Below are 14,100 nucleotides of genomic sequence, written 5' to 3'. Positions count from 1 at the left end.
TACAGTAGAGTCACATTAGCTATATGTATGACCACGGGAATCAAGTTGCTCTGGATTCAGAAGTGCATATGTTTGTATTTTACTCTATGAGTAAATTATTGTCTACATTATATTGTCTACATTAGAGAATTTTGTGATGCTAATGAGATAATATTAAATACAGGTAAAATGTCTGAGATATGTTTTGTGATTTTATATGAGATATAGTGGCTTAGTCCATTTTTTTGATTATAACAGAAAACATAGAACTGGGTAATTTATAAAGAAAAGAACGTATTTCATACAGTTATGAAGGCTGAGAAGTCCACGCTCAAGGGGCCACATCTGGTGATAGTCTTCTTGCTTGCAGAGACACTATAGAGTCCCAAGGCAGCACAGGGCATCCCATGGCAAGGGGGCTGGTTGTGCTCATGTACTGGTTAAACACTCTCATTCTCTTCTTATAATGCTACCAGTTCATCTCCATCATAACCCATTATTCTATGAACCAATTTTTCCATTAACCAATCGATGGATTAATTAGTTCATGAGGTTAGAATTGTATCAGGGATGCCAGGTTAATATGCTTGATGTGTAGCAACAGACCAATACACTGATAGTAGAGTTGGCTGTAGAGAAAGAGTTTAATGATCACAAGGTGCCAAACAAGGAAATGGGAACAATTCTCAAGCCTCAAATCAATTTTGCTAAGAGGTTCTGGGCAACAATTTTTTTAAATTTAAAATTTCAAAAGATTTTGGGGTACAGGTGGTTTTTGATCACATAGATGTTATTTAGTGATGATTCCTGAGATTTTTGTGCACCAGTCACCTGAGCAGTTTACACGGTATATAGTACATAGTCTTTTATTACTCATTTTCCTCCCACCATACCCCCATCTCCAAAGTCCATTATATCATTCTTATGCCTTCTGAGCAAGAGTGTTTAAGGGGACCGTTCAGGGCAAGGGACTGGAAGATTGGGGTTGTCAATTGGTCATGGTAGAGGGGATGAAATCATCAGGATGTGGATGCTATATTCTTCCATGAGTCAGTTTTCTTCTGGGCTCTTCAGATCAGCTGGCATAGGTAAATTTATTGGTATACAGGACCTAAAGGAGAAATTCAACAGAAAACTTATCATCCCACAACATCTTAGATTTCATGTATTGAACAGAAAAAGAGCAAGGAATCTTGTGACAAGGGCTGCTTTCCTAGGGTAGTAAGCAACTACCAGCTACAAGAAAGTGGGTCAAAGGGAAAGCTGGCTTAATGGTTACTGCTAATTACACTGCAAGCCTAGTTAAATATTGTTTTGTTTTCCCTTTATCAATTTTGTAAAGTTTTTTGGGGGGACAGTTTCAGAACTCTTGTGTTTCAGTCACCTCTTAAAAGCCCTGCCTCTCAATACTGTCACATTGGGGATTAAGTTTCAACATGAGTTTTGGAGGGACATTCAAACCATAGCAGTAGCTCATATTTAATTAATTGTGTCAATTATTACTAATTTTGCCAGTCTTCAGTCTTCAAAGTACAAATTTTGAAAGCTACTAGATATAAATGGAATTATCAAGGTATTTGAAAGTAGTTGAGATACAGCACTTTAATGGTGAAAGCCAAGAGCTGTATCTATTCATTTGTATCTATATCTAAATCTTCATGCCAATTGTATTAGTCCATTCTCATGCTGCTAATAAAGATATACCAAAGACAGGGTAATTTTTAGAGGAAAAGAGGTTTAATGGACTCACAGTTCTATATAGCCGAGAAGGCCTTAAAATCATGGCAAAAGTTAAAAGAGGAGCAAAGGCATATCTTACATGATGGCAGGCAAGAGATCTTGTCCAGGAGAAACTCCCATTTATGAAGCCAAAAGATCTCATAAGACTTAATCACTACCATGAGAACAGTATGGAGAAAACCACCTCCATGATTCAATTATCTCCACCTTTCCCCATCCTTGACACATGAGGATTATTACAATTCAAGGGGCGATTTGGGTGGGGACTAATTACTATATCATAGAAAAGTCTAGGACTCCTGAGTAATGTAAGAAGATCATATCAAATTCTAAAGAAATTAAATCTGAGTAACAGTTCTTACTATACCTGATGAATAAAAAATAAATTAAGATAATAAAATACATTAGGACTGCAATAAAATTTCTGTTTCGCTCAATTCATTAATCTAAATTATTGACATGTAACAGGAAAACACTACAAAAACTTACTACAGACTTTCTATAATGATATTATTGAAAATGCTCCTTAAAAACGCTTTTTAAATCCAGACATTCAATTTGATTTTCTATTCATTCAATCTTTTTATGAATGAGGATGTAGCCCATATTTATTTATAGATTCATTCATTGAACAAACAATTATGTGTCAGATGTGGTACTAGGTAATGGGAGTGCAGCCATAGTGAAAAGAAAGAAAGCACTCTGACTTCATGGACCTTATTTTCATCTTATTTGATTATTTTATATGTGTCAGAAATTACTTTAGTCAATGAATTTATAATACATTCAAGTAGCTCTTATAATTTCATAAATTTTAATTTACATATATTTGCCCAATATGATCATAAAAATGAAAACTGATTAAGCATTCTATTTTTAGCATATTAATTTTTTTCTGAATTAATGGGTAAGCATAACATTTTTTCCTATTTATGTAAGAAAGATGTAATAACTGAGTGTTGGTCAAGTTGTTGGATTATATAGAAAATAATTCATAGCATATGTAAATCATACCAACTAGTGCCAAGTACATAATTATCATTAAATTGTATGATAATAAAGGTCATTTCTATGTTTTATGTTTCCAGCATTTCAAATTTGTAAACTCTAGTTCTTTATAATGTTATGTAACAGCAAGACTAAAGACACAAAATACACAACTGAAATTACCATAGAAGTATATTATGTCAGCATCATTCACTTATATTTTTGTATTAATGAATAGTTTAAAATCACAATGCTCATTCAAAAAGCTCACTAATCATTCAAATAATTTATGTCATCCCACCAAAATTGAATTAACTAATTTAAGAGTTATTGGGTTAAAAAAGGGTTTACTCTTTTAAGAATATATATTTTTAGATAACTTAATTTCAAAGGAATTGATAAACAGCAAATACAGCTAGAAATTTAACTGAATATTTTTAGCTGCATGTTTTCAAATAGTTTTCAACAAATAAAATAATGTTTTAGGAAAAGTGATAAAAATTCCAAAGACATAATTTTGTGGTTTAGGAAAGAGGAGCAAAAGAAATAAATTAATTAAGCCTACACACACACACACACACACACACACACACACACACACACACACACACACATTCATAGCTAACAGAAGTTTTTCAAATCTATATACTACAGACAAATTTTGCTAACCTTTATTGGTTCTGTAAACTTTTGCATTCACACACATAAAATATTTTATTGTATAAAAATTGAGAGAAAACTTATAATCATGGTAGAAACTATAAAAATTGTTTAGAAAAATTCAACAGCCATTACTAATTATAAACATGTAAAGATAAATAAAACCAAAAAATTTTCTTAAATGTGATAAAAAGTATTTATGAAAAAGCAACAGAAAACCTTACTCTAATATAGCAAAAACAAATATTTTTATTTTAAATCAGGAACACACAGGGATGTCTGCTATTAACATATGTTTCAACCATGTCCTTAAGAAAAAAATATGCTTTTTTTCTGACAATTTGATTTATAGAAAATTCAAAAAGTTCTAGGTTAAAATGACAATAAAAAAATCTGATAAGGTAGTTGAACATAAGATAAATATACAAAACTAATGGATTTTTCCAATCATAACAATGAGCATCTCAAGATAGTTAAAAATTCACAATAGTATAGTACTTCCAAAATATTCAAAAATACGTTTTATAAAAATGTATGGCACTTATGAATCAGAAAATAAAATATTAGTAACAGAAATACACATAAACCTGAAACAGCTTCAAAAACAGTGCATTACATGCATAAGTCGTGATACAAAGCAAGTTGCAAACATGTGGCTTATAGTATGCTTACAATTAGATAAAAGTAGAAAAGTAAGCTGGTGTGTATCTATACAGATGCTTGTACAAATACACAAATAAGTGGAAAGATATAGTAGTATATGGCAGGATGCATACAAACTTTGCCAAACTGACTACCTCATATTGTGAGAGGCAAGTGGTAATCGTTAGGAAAATTATAGCTTTGCAAAATTTTAAGGGTACAATACATTACTGTTAACTATAGGGCCAAGGTATTACAGCAAATCTCTAGAATTTATGCATCTTAGATAACTGATACTTTACGCCCATTGATTAGCAATTTCTTATTTTCTTCTCTCCCCAGCCTCTGGTAACCACCATTCTACTCTCTGACTCTAAGTTTGACTATTTTATATACCTCATATAAGGAGACAAGCATGTTTTTCTGTTTTTGTTAAACCGTTCTTGCATTCCTATAAATAAATACTTGAGGTTCTGTAGGCTGTACAGGAAGCATAGAGCTGGCATCTGCTTCTGGGGAGGAATCAGGAAGCTTTTAATCAGGATGGAAGATGAAGCAGGAGCAGAGATGGGAGCCAGGCAGAGAGAGGTGCTACACACTTTTAAATAGCAAGATCTTGTGAGAATTCACTTTGGCAAGGACAGCACCAAGGAGATGGTGCTAAACCATTTATGAGAAATCCACTTCTATGATCCAGTCATCTCTCATGAGGCCCCATCTCGAATACTAGAGATTTACAATTCAATATGAGATTTGGGTGGGGACAAATACACAAATTATATCACTGTTGTAATTTGAAAAGAAAACTGATAAGATTTACTTATTTAAGGTAAAATAATAGTGAATCTTGCTGAGACTATAAACAGATATTTAACAAATCATATCTAAAGTAATATTATGATAATTTTTTAAAGCACATATCTTATCGTTAAGAAAAAGACATTGATAACTAAGGAAGACCTATGATTTCCTTTACGCTTTCCTCTATTTGAGCCCTGTGTCATGAGAGAAAAGCAAATTTTGAGAGAACAGATTTTCTGTTATCTCAAACTAATGAATGTATACATAGCTGGATAAAAGTAAATACCTGCCAAGGATGAGAAAGCAAGAGAGGGAGAATGCTTTTGCCAGTTTTGATTGTTTAAGAATTACTTGATGCTCTAAATTCTCCAAGTTAAAGTAAAAAGATAACTGCATAGATATCTTGAGATTAGACCCTACCGCTAAATTTAATTCTGACTGTAATTTTAACAAAGCACACTAATACTAATACAAGGTACAATGCATTGTGCATCTATTTCTACACACAATACTCATTTAATTGTAGAAAGAATCTTGCAAACTTGGTATAATTGTTTGCAATGACCAGTATATACAATAAATAACACTGACAGCTTTTGGGATCAAATAAAGCACATACGTGGAAAATTGCAAAGCTGGAATTTGAAGTTTTGTCCATCAATCTAGTATTTGGTAATGTTTTGAAGTCCATCAAAGATTTGCTGAGACCATATAATTGCCAACACAGAACTAAGTTCTGTGTTTAGAATACAGAGAACTAATGATTTTTCTGCTGATAACATTTATTCAAATTAACACAAAGGTTTCCTCATTACAAGGTCAAAGTTGGCATTTCTAAATGTCACAAACAAGCTTAACAGAGGGTATCCATAATTGTTCTGAAAGATTTTGTTATAGTCAGATGAGGTTCCCAAAAATGTAGAGGTAAAACAATCACTGGATACCATAGAAAAAGGAAAAAATCTTTAGAATAAATAAAAATTTTAAAATCAGGATAAAATGTTTAAAATTATATAATTTCTAACTATGTAATATTAAATATGTAATATATACAATAATGATGAATTAACAGAATAGAAATTACATTTTAAAATTTACACGTGCATGTGTGTATATCTACACATTATATACAATATATACATTATATATAATATGTATAATATATACATTTTATATTGTATATATATACATACACACACATTACCATTGTTAGGTTAGATGATTATTTCATTAATTGGAATTGTCTTCTACAAAATTATAGATCCTACTTATTACATCATTTTTAAAAATTATTTGTGTTTAGTTTTATCTTTCAGCAATAAGAACTTATTTTCCTGCTCTGTTTAAAATGTGAGTAATTGATTTGGAATAAAAAAGTAATCTAAACAGATTCATCATACACATGTAAAAATATATTCACAAATATTGGCTCGTTGAGATATGTGTAAAATATATATATGTTGTATATATAACATACATATTATATATATGTTAGATATGTGTAAAAAAATATATATATATATTTCAAAAATAACATACGAGAATATAAAGGAATATCTAGACAGGTGGATCACGAAGTTAGGAGATCAAGACCATCCTGGCTAACACGGGGAAACCCCCATCTCTATTAAAAATACAAAAAAAATTAGCCGGGTGTGGTGGTGGGTGCCTGTAGTCCCATCTACTCGGGATGCTGAGGCAGGAGAATGGAGTGAACCCGGAAGGCGGAGCTTGCAATGAGTCGAGATCGCAAAATATCTAGAATGCATTCATCGTATTAAAATAATTCTATTCCTCATCTCTCTTTCTATGTACATACACACATACACTACATTCATGAATACTACTTGCAATCATACTACGAACTGAGGCAAAAGGATTTGGAACACCCAGAAGATTTACATAGGTCAGGTACATTTATGCTTTTAAATCATTACAGAACTAAACTAAATCATTAACTAAATCACATAAGTAAATCATTACAGAAAAAATTATATTTCAGATGTAATTTTTGCAGTAATGAGTAATCAATCTACAAGGTTTGCTGTAGCATTTGAGAATAAAATTTAATTATGAGCTGAATGAGAATCATACAATTTTAAAAAAAATGACTCACTAAAAATAGCATCAGTTTAATGATTTTTAAGGATTCTGCACTGGTTTTTGTCATAAGCTGTCAAATATATCTGAATGAGTGAAAAAGAATTCAGTGAAAACCTGACAAAATACAATTGCTTCAGGAAAAAAATTCCACTTTGTGAACATTTTTCATAAAATAAACAATTGCAATTTTGTGTGTGGGGTATACTTTAAATCTTCTGTCAAATTGATTAAGTGATTTAACCAAATAATTATAATCTTAAGATAAATATGAACCAAACCACTCCAAACTTACTTTTTCAATCTTACAATCTTCCAAACCCTTCTCCTCATACCATCTATAAATTCTATCTATTGATCTATCTATCTATCTATCTATCTACCTACCTATCTATGTATTATCTATGTACTATCTACCCATCCAAATGGATTTCCAATTGGTTTGAAAATTATTTGACATCTCAAAATTCAAGCTTAGAATGCACATACCTTTTCTTTGCTTATATGGTAAACCTTTGAATTTCCTTCATGTTCTTCAGATAATAATTATATGTTGTCATACTCACTTTTTCCTAATTATATAACATAAACTGGATTCATTTAATACTAAATTCATGGTCTATATTTAGAAGACAAGTTAACAAAAGTGAAGAAAACCTGAGTTTTCTTCCTAGACCTTAGACAATATATTATGACAAAAATTTACATTTCTTTTTAATTTTTTTCTCACTTTGTCTTTATATTTGTCCTTAGTATTATCTTATCTTATTTTGCATTCCATCTAAAAGAATTAAGTCACAACTGTCATCTCTAATACTTTTCAAAAACTTCCATGTGTAATTTAGATTATCTTTGTCTTTTTTGCTTAAAAATGCGTATTGATGTTAAACTACAGTTCTGAGATTTTCTAGACTTAAGAATGATAAATGTCCAAGAAAACTTTTTCATTCATGAGCTGCAAAGATGATTGATCCTGTGTTTTAAAGAGTCTTACCGAGTTGGATATATAAAATGACTGGTCATATACTTGTAGAATTCCTGAATTCTAACATGAATAGAATATTATCATATGTGTCAAGATTAAAAAATATATATTTTTAAAAAAGGAAATCAGGCTGTCACCTGAGTTCTCAAAGCAGCACTACAATCTGGAAGGTGAGGCAAGAACAATAATAGCTTATTTTAAAAAGAGAGGAAAACATAAAAATCAACCCACTAAAGATTCACCAAGAAAATGAAAGAAAAGGAAGCAAAGATCGCAATATTAATGGCACATAAATTGAAATTTCTTTTCAAAATTGTAAAGAAATATAAAAAGTAACATCATTAAATAAAAAAGCTCACTTTTGTGAGACAACAAATATCATAGCAACAAAACATGCAAAACAAAACTAATAGAAATACCATGATAACCTGTTAAAGGTGTAGTTATGGAAAGAGTTAAATATCACTCTTTTGAAAGTGAATGAATTCCGCAGAGCAAATTTAAGTAAGAGTTTTGAGAAATTGCATAATTATATACCTACTTACCTATCTGCCTACTAATCTGTCATCTATTTATGCCACATTTATTTGGATGTCTGTAGGGAAATATCTACAGACAATGTATTAGCACACACACCAAAAAACTCTAAAATGTCCAAAACATGGTTATTTTGCAGACTGTTTTCCCTGATTCACATATAAATAGAAATGTGAAGAAAGCATTAGCACAATTTGTAAATAAACACATTTCAGATAAAGTTTGTATGCTGATAGGAAACAGATGTGATACTATAATATGTAGAAAGCAATACTATGGATACAAATCATACAAACAGGTATGAGATACAGTAGAAGCAGTTCTGAGAAGGAAGTTCATAGCAATTAATGCCTACATCAAAAGACCAAAGGTCTCAAATAAACAACCTAACATTACACATGAAGGAACAAGAAAAATAAAAACAATCTGAATTTGAAATAACTATAAGGAACAAAAAAGAACCCCACAAAGATCAGAGCAGAAATAAACACAACAGAGAAAAAAAAAATACAACAGATGAACAAAACAGAAAGCTGTTTTTTTGAAACGATAACATTGATAAACTTCTAGTTAAAAAAAAAAAAAACTAAAATAGTATCAGAGACACAAAAAGAGATATTACAATTGATACCACAAAAATAAAAAGGATAATAAGACACTGCTAGGAAAAACTATCCTCTAACAAATTGGAAAACCTAGAAGAAATGGGTTAAATCGCAGACACATGCAATTTACCAAGATTGAATCATAAAGAAGTGGAACACCTGAACAGACCAGTAGTAAGTAACTAGATCAAAGCAGTAATAAAAAGACTGATATCAAAGAAAAGCCTAGAACCTTATGGCTTCACTGCTGAACTATACTAAACATTTTAAAACAACTAATATCAATTATATCCAAGCTATTATAAGAATATGAAGAGGAGGAAATACTTCCAAACTATTTCTATGAAGTTAGCATTACGCTGATACTAAAACCAGACAAAGACACAACAAACACAGAGAACCATAGGGTGATATCTCTGATTAACAGAAAAGCAAAAATCCTCAGCACAATACTAGCAAATCAAATTCAACACACTTAAAAGATCGTTCACCATGATTAAGTGGAATTCCATCTCAGGGAAACAAAGAGAGTTCAGCATATGTAAATCAATAACTGATGCTTCACACTATCAGAATCAAGGACAAAAACCATTTTATTATTTCAATAGATGCTGAAAATAATTTAGTAAAATTCAATATTCCTATATGTAAAAACCCTCAACAAACTGAGTACAGAAGAAACAAACTTCAACACAATAAAGGCTATATATGATCAACCCACAGCTAAAAGGTGAAAGCTTTTCTTCTAAGATCTGGAACAAGTCAAGAATGTCCACTTTTATCACTTTCATTCAACATAATACTGGAAATTCTACCTAGTTCTACCTAGAGTGATTAAACAAGAGAAAGAAATAAAGGATGTCAAAACTGGAAAGAAAAAAAATTCTCCCTATTTTCAGATGACATGAATATATAATTATATATATATATATAGGATATACAACCAGTAACAGCCCCAGAAGACTCCACCAAAAAGCTCTTAGAATAAATGAATTTAGTAAAGTTGCAGGTTAAAAAATTAACATACAAACATTAATAATATATCTATATGCCAATAACAGACTATCTGAAAGACAAATTAAGAAAGCAATTCTATTTATCATAGCTTCAAAATATAAATAAAAAATAAAGGACATCTAAACTGAAAGGAAGGAAGTCAAATTCTCCCTATTTTCAGAAGACATGAATATATATATAATATATAAAAATATGTAAAAATATATATATATATCCCTAAAGACTCTACCAAAAAGCTGTTAGAATAAATGGATTTAGTATAGTTGTGGTTAAAAAAATAAACACATAAACATTAGTAATATTTCTATATGCCAATAACAAACTATTTGAAAGACAAATTAGGAAAGTAATTCCATTTTGCATAGCTCCACAAAATAAATAAATAAAATGCCTTGGAAAATTTAATCAAGGAGACAAATCTCTACAATTGAAAACTATAAAACAATGATGAAAGAAATTGAAGAGGACACAAATAAATGAAAACATACCATATTCATAACTTGGAAGAATCAATATTGTCAAAATGTCCATACTATCCAAACTGATATACAGATTCAATGTAATCTCTATCAAAATACTCATGAAATCCTTTACAGAAATAGAAAAAGCATCCTTAAAATGTATAGGAAATGCAAAATATCCCAGATAACCAAAGTAATCTTGAGCAAAAAGAACAAAGCTGAAGGTATCACATTTCCTGATTTCAAAATATACTACAAAGCTCTAGTAGGCAAAATAGGATAATACTGGCATAAAAACAGACGTATAGGCAAACGGAACAAAATACAGAAGAAGCCAGAAATAAATCCGTGTTTTTACACCCAATTGATTTTTGACAAAAACCTCAAAAACACACACTGGGGAAAAAGAAAATGTCTTCAATAAGTGGTGTTGGGATTACTGGATAACCACATGCAGAAGAAAAAAAAAAAAACTATACCGTTATCTCTCAAGATATATAAAATCAACTCTAAATAAGGTAAAGATTTAAGTTTAAGACCTGAAACTATGAAACTACTAGAATAAAACACAGGATAAACATTCCATAAAATTGGACTGGGCAAATATTTGTTTGAATAAGATTTCAAAAGCATAGGCAACAAAACAAAACAAAAGCAAAATCTTTTTAGGTTGATGAAATTGCATCAATTTGAGAAACTTCTGCACAGCAAGAGGAAAGAATCACCGAAGAGAAGAGACCACCTACGGAATAGGACAAAGTATTTGCAAACTACACTACACTTCTGATCAGAGGTTCATATTCAGAATATATAAGGAATTCAAAGAATTCAATAGCCAAAATTAAATAATCCAATTAAAAATGAGCAAAAGATCTGGTTAGACATTTTTTAAAAGACATACAGCAGATATGTGAAAAATGCTCAACATAACTAATTATCAGGGAAATGTAAATCAAAGCCACAATGAGAAATCACTTCACTGCAGTTAGAATAACTAATCAGAAAGACAAAAATTAACAAATGCTGGTGAAGATGTAGAAAAAAAGGAACTTTTACACACTGTTAATGTGAATGTAAATTAGTTCAGCCATTATGGAAAACAGGATGGTTGTTCCTCCAAAAAATAAAAATAGAACTACCATATGATCCCACAATCCTGTTACTGGGTGTATATCCAAAAGAAATGAAATCAGTATGTTGAAGAGACATCTGCACCCTCATTTTTATTTCAGCACTATTTACCATAGCCAAGATATGGAATCAATCTAAATGCCAATCTACAGGTGAATGGATAACAAATGTGGTATACATATACAATGGAATATTCTTTAGCCATAAAACAGAAAGAAATCCCGTTATTAGCGGGGACATGAATGAACGTGTGGAACATTATGTTATGTTAAATAAACCAGTCACAGAAAGACAAACTGCATGATCTCACTCATACGAGGAATCTAAAACTGTTGATTTTATAGAAAAAAAAGAGTAGAATAGAGACTGAGGGAATGTGGGAAGGAAACAAGGATACCGGTAGAGGTTGATCGATGGGTACAAAGTTACAGTTAGACCGAAAGAATAAGTCCTGGTATTCTGTTACACAGTAGTGTGACTGTAGCAATTAACAACGTAGCGTTTATTTTAAGATAGAAGATTTTGAATGTTTTCACTATAAAGAGATGATAAAATGTTTACAGAGATAGATAACTTATCAGTTACAAACAAAAAAGAAATGATTCATTGAAAAATATAAATTAATTAGAAATTGAATTCAAGAAGAAATATTTATCCTTATAGACTTTACTCTTTGACTTTAGGAAATTAGAAAAAAATCCACAGGAAAACAATAACTAGAAAAAAATGTAAAAAACTACTGCTATAGAAAGAAAACCCAAATTTGCCATTTTGAAAAGATACATGAAATCACTAATTATGCATACATTTTGAATAAGACAAAAATGAGACAAAAAATTTACGAAACAAGAAAAAATTAGAAACATAACTAAACATAATGAAGCAATTATTACTTATAACATCATGAAAAATTATTGAAAGTCTGGAGATAACAGATGCTTTCCTCAGTAAAATCTGAAATATGAGTTTGGCCAAAGAATTGGTAGAAAATGCAAGCAGTCCAATTACTAGAAGAGATTAGAGGATTATTTAAGACTTACCATTCATTGTAAAGAATACCCAAACTAGAATGTTACATCTGAATTTCAGCACATTATAAAAAATATAATTTTAATTGTATTTGAACTGTGTTATACCAAATCAATACAAAAAAATTATTCAATCCATTTTAGTAAGCTAAAACAATGTTCATACTAAAAGCTTAGAATGATTAAAATGATATTCTTATCCGAAAAAAATATTCCACATAAAATACTAAGTAGATTAAGCAAAATCACAGGAGCCACGATAGTGGATCAAGGTCGCTTTATTTAAATTATGGAAAGCCAATTAAGTTTTAGAAAAATTATCAATACAATTCATTAAATCAACAACGTGAAGAAAATAATTGTTGTTAACAAGACATTTCTTTACATAGAAAGTGTACACTGTTTATAAATAAATGTGAGGAAAAAAAGATTTTGCATTGTTTTCCTAATCTAGCAATAAATGCCAGGAAGTGAATTTAGATAAAATGGTACCTGTACCATAGGGATCATTATAAAATAATTAAGAATAAATGAGATAACAAGAATTTTAAATGGATAAAGAAAACTGTAAAATCTTATTAAATAAAACGAGGCAATATCAAATAGAAAGACATGCTGCCATTATAACTGGAATATACAATACCATAAAAAAATTCTCTCAAATGTGATACAATATTAACTTGAATTTAGAATCTCTATGAAAACTTTTTATTTTAGTCAAATAAATTACCTCAGATTAATAAGGAAAAAAATAATGTTGTTCTTCACTTCTACATTATGCCTATTACCTGCTTCTACCTGAAGAATTGCAAAAGTCACTTTAAACTCTAAAAAGAAAAGTGGACCGGGCGCGATGGCTTGCACTTGTAATCCCAGCACTTTGGGAGGCTGAGGCAGGTGGATCATGAGGTCAGGAGTTCAAAACCAGCTTGGCCAAGATGGTGAAACCCCGTCTCTACTAAAAATACAAAAAAAAAAAAAAAAAAAAAAAAAAAAACACTAGCCAGGCGTGGTGGCAGGAGCCTGTAATCCCCGCTACTCAGGAGGATGAGGCAGAGAATTGCTTGAACCTAGGAGCCGGAGGTTGCAGTGAGCCGAGATCACGCCACTGCACTCCATCCTGGGCCACAGAGTTAGACTCCATTCCCCACCCATCCAAAAAAAAAAAAAGAAGAGTGAAAAAGGGCATGTCCCAATAACATGATATGGACGTATTACAAAGCTAGCATTCTAGAATTAGTATAGTGTTGTTATAGAAATTGATATGTAGATCAATGACAAATAATTAAAGAATAGATCTCAGCATAAGTATAGTGTTAACATTTTAAAAGGGAAAAGTAAAAATGGAAAAAATGTCTTTTAATAAATGGTGCTTGCACAAATAGCTAGGCATGTGGAAGAAAGTAAAATACAATTTTTATTTTGTA

This window comes from Macaca nemestrina, chromosome 3 (genome assembly GCF_043159975.1).
Source record: "Macaca nemestrina isolate mMacNem1 chromosome 3, mMacNem.hap1, whole genome shotgun sequence".
NCBI lineage: Eukaryota > Metazoa > Chordata > Mammalia > Primates > Cercopithecidae > Macaca > Macaca nemestrina.
This window is presented reverse-complemented; position numbering follows the sequence as displayed.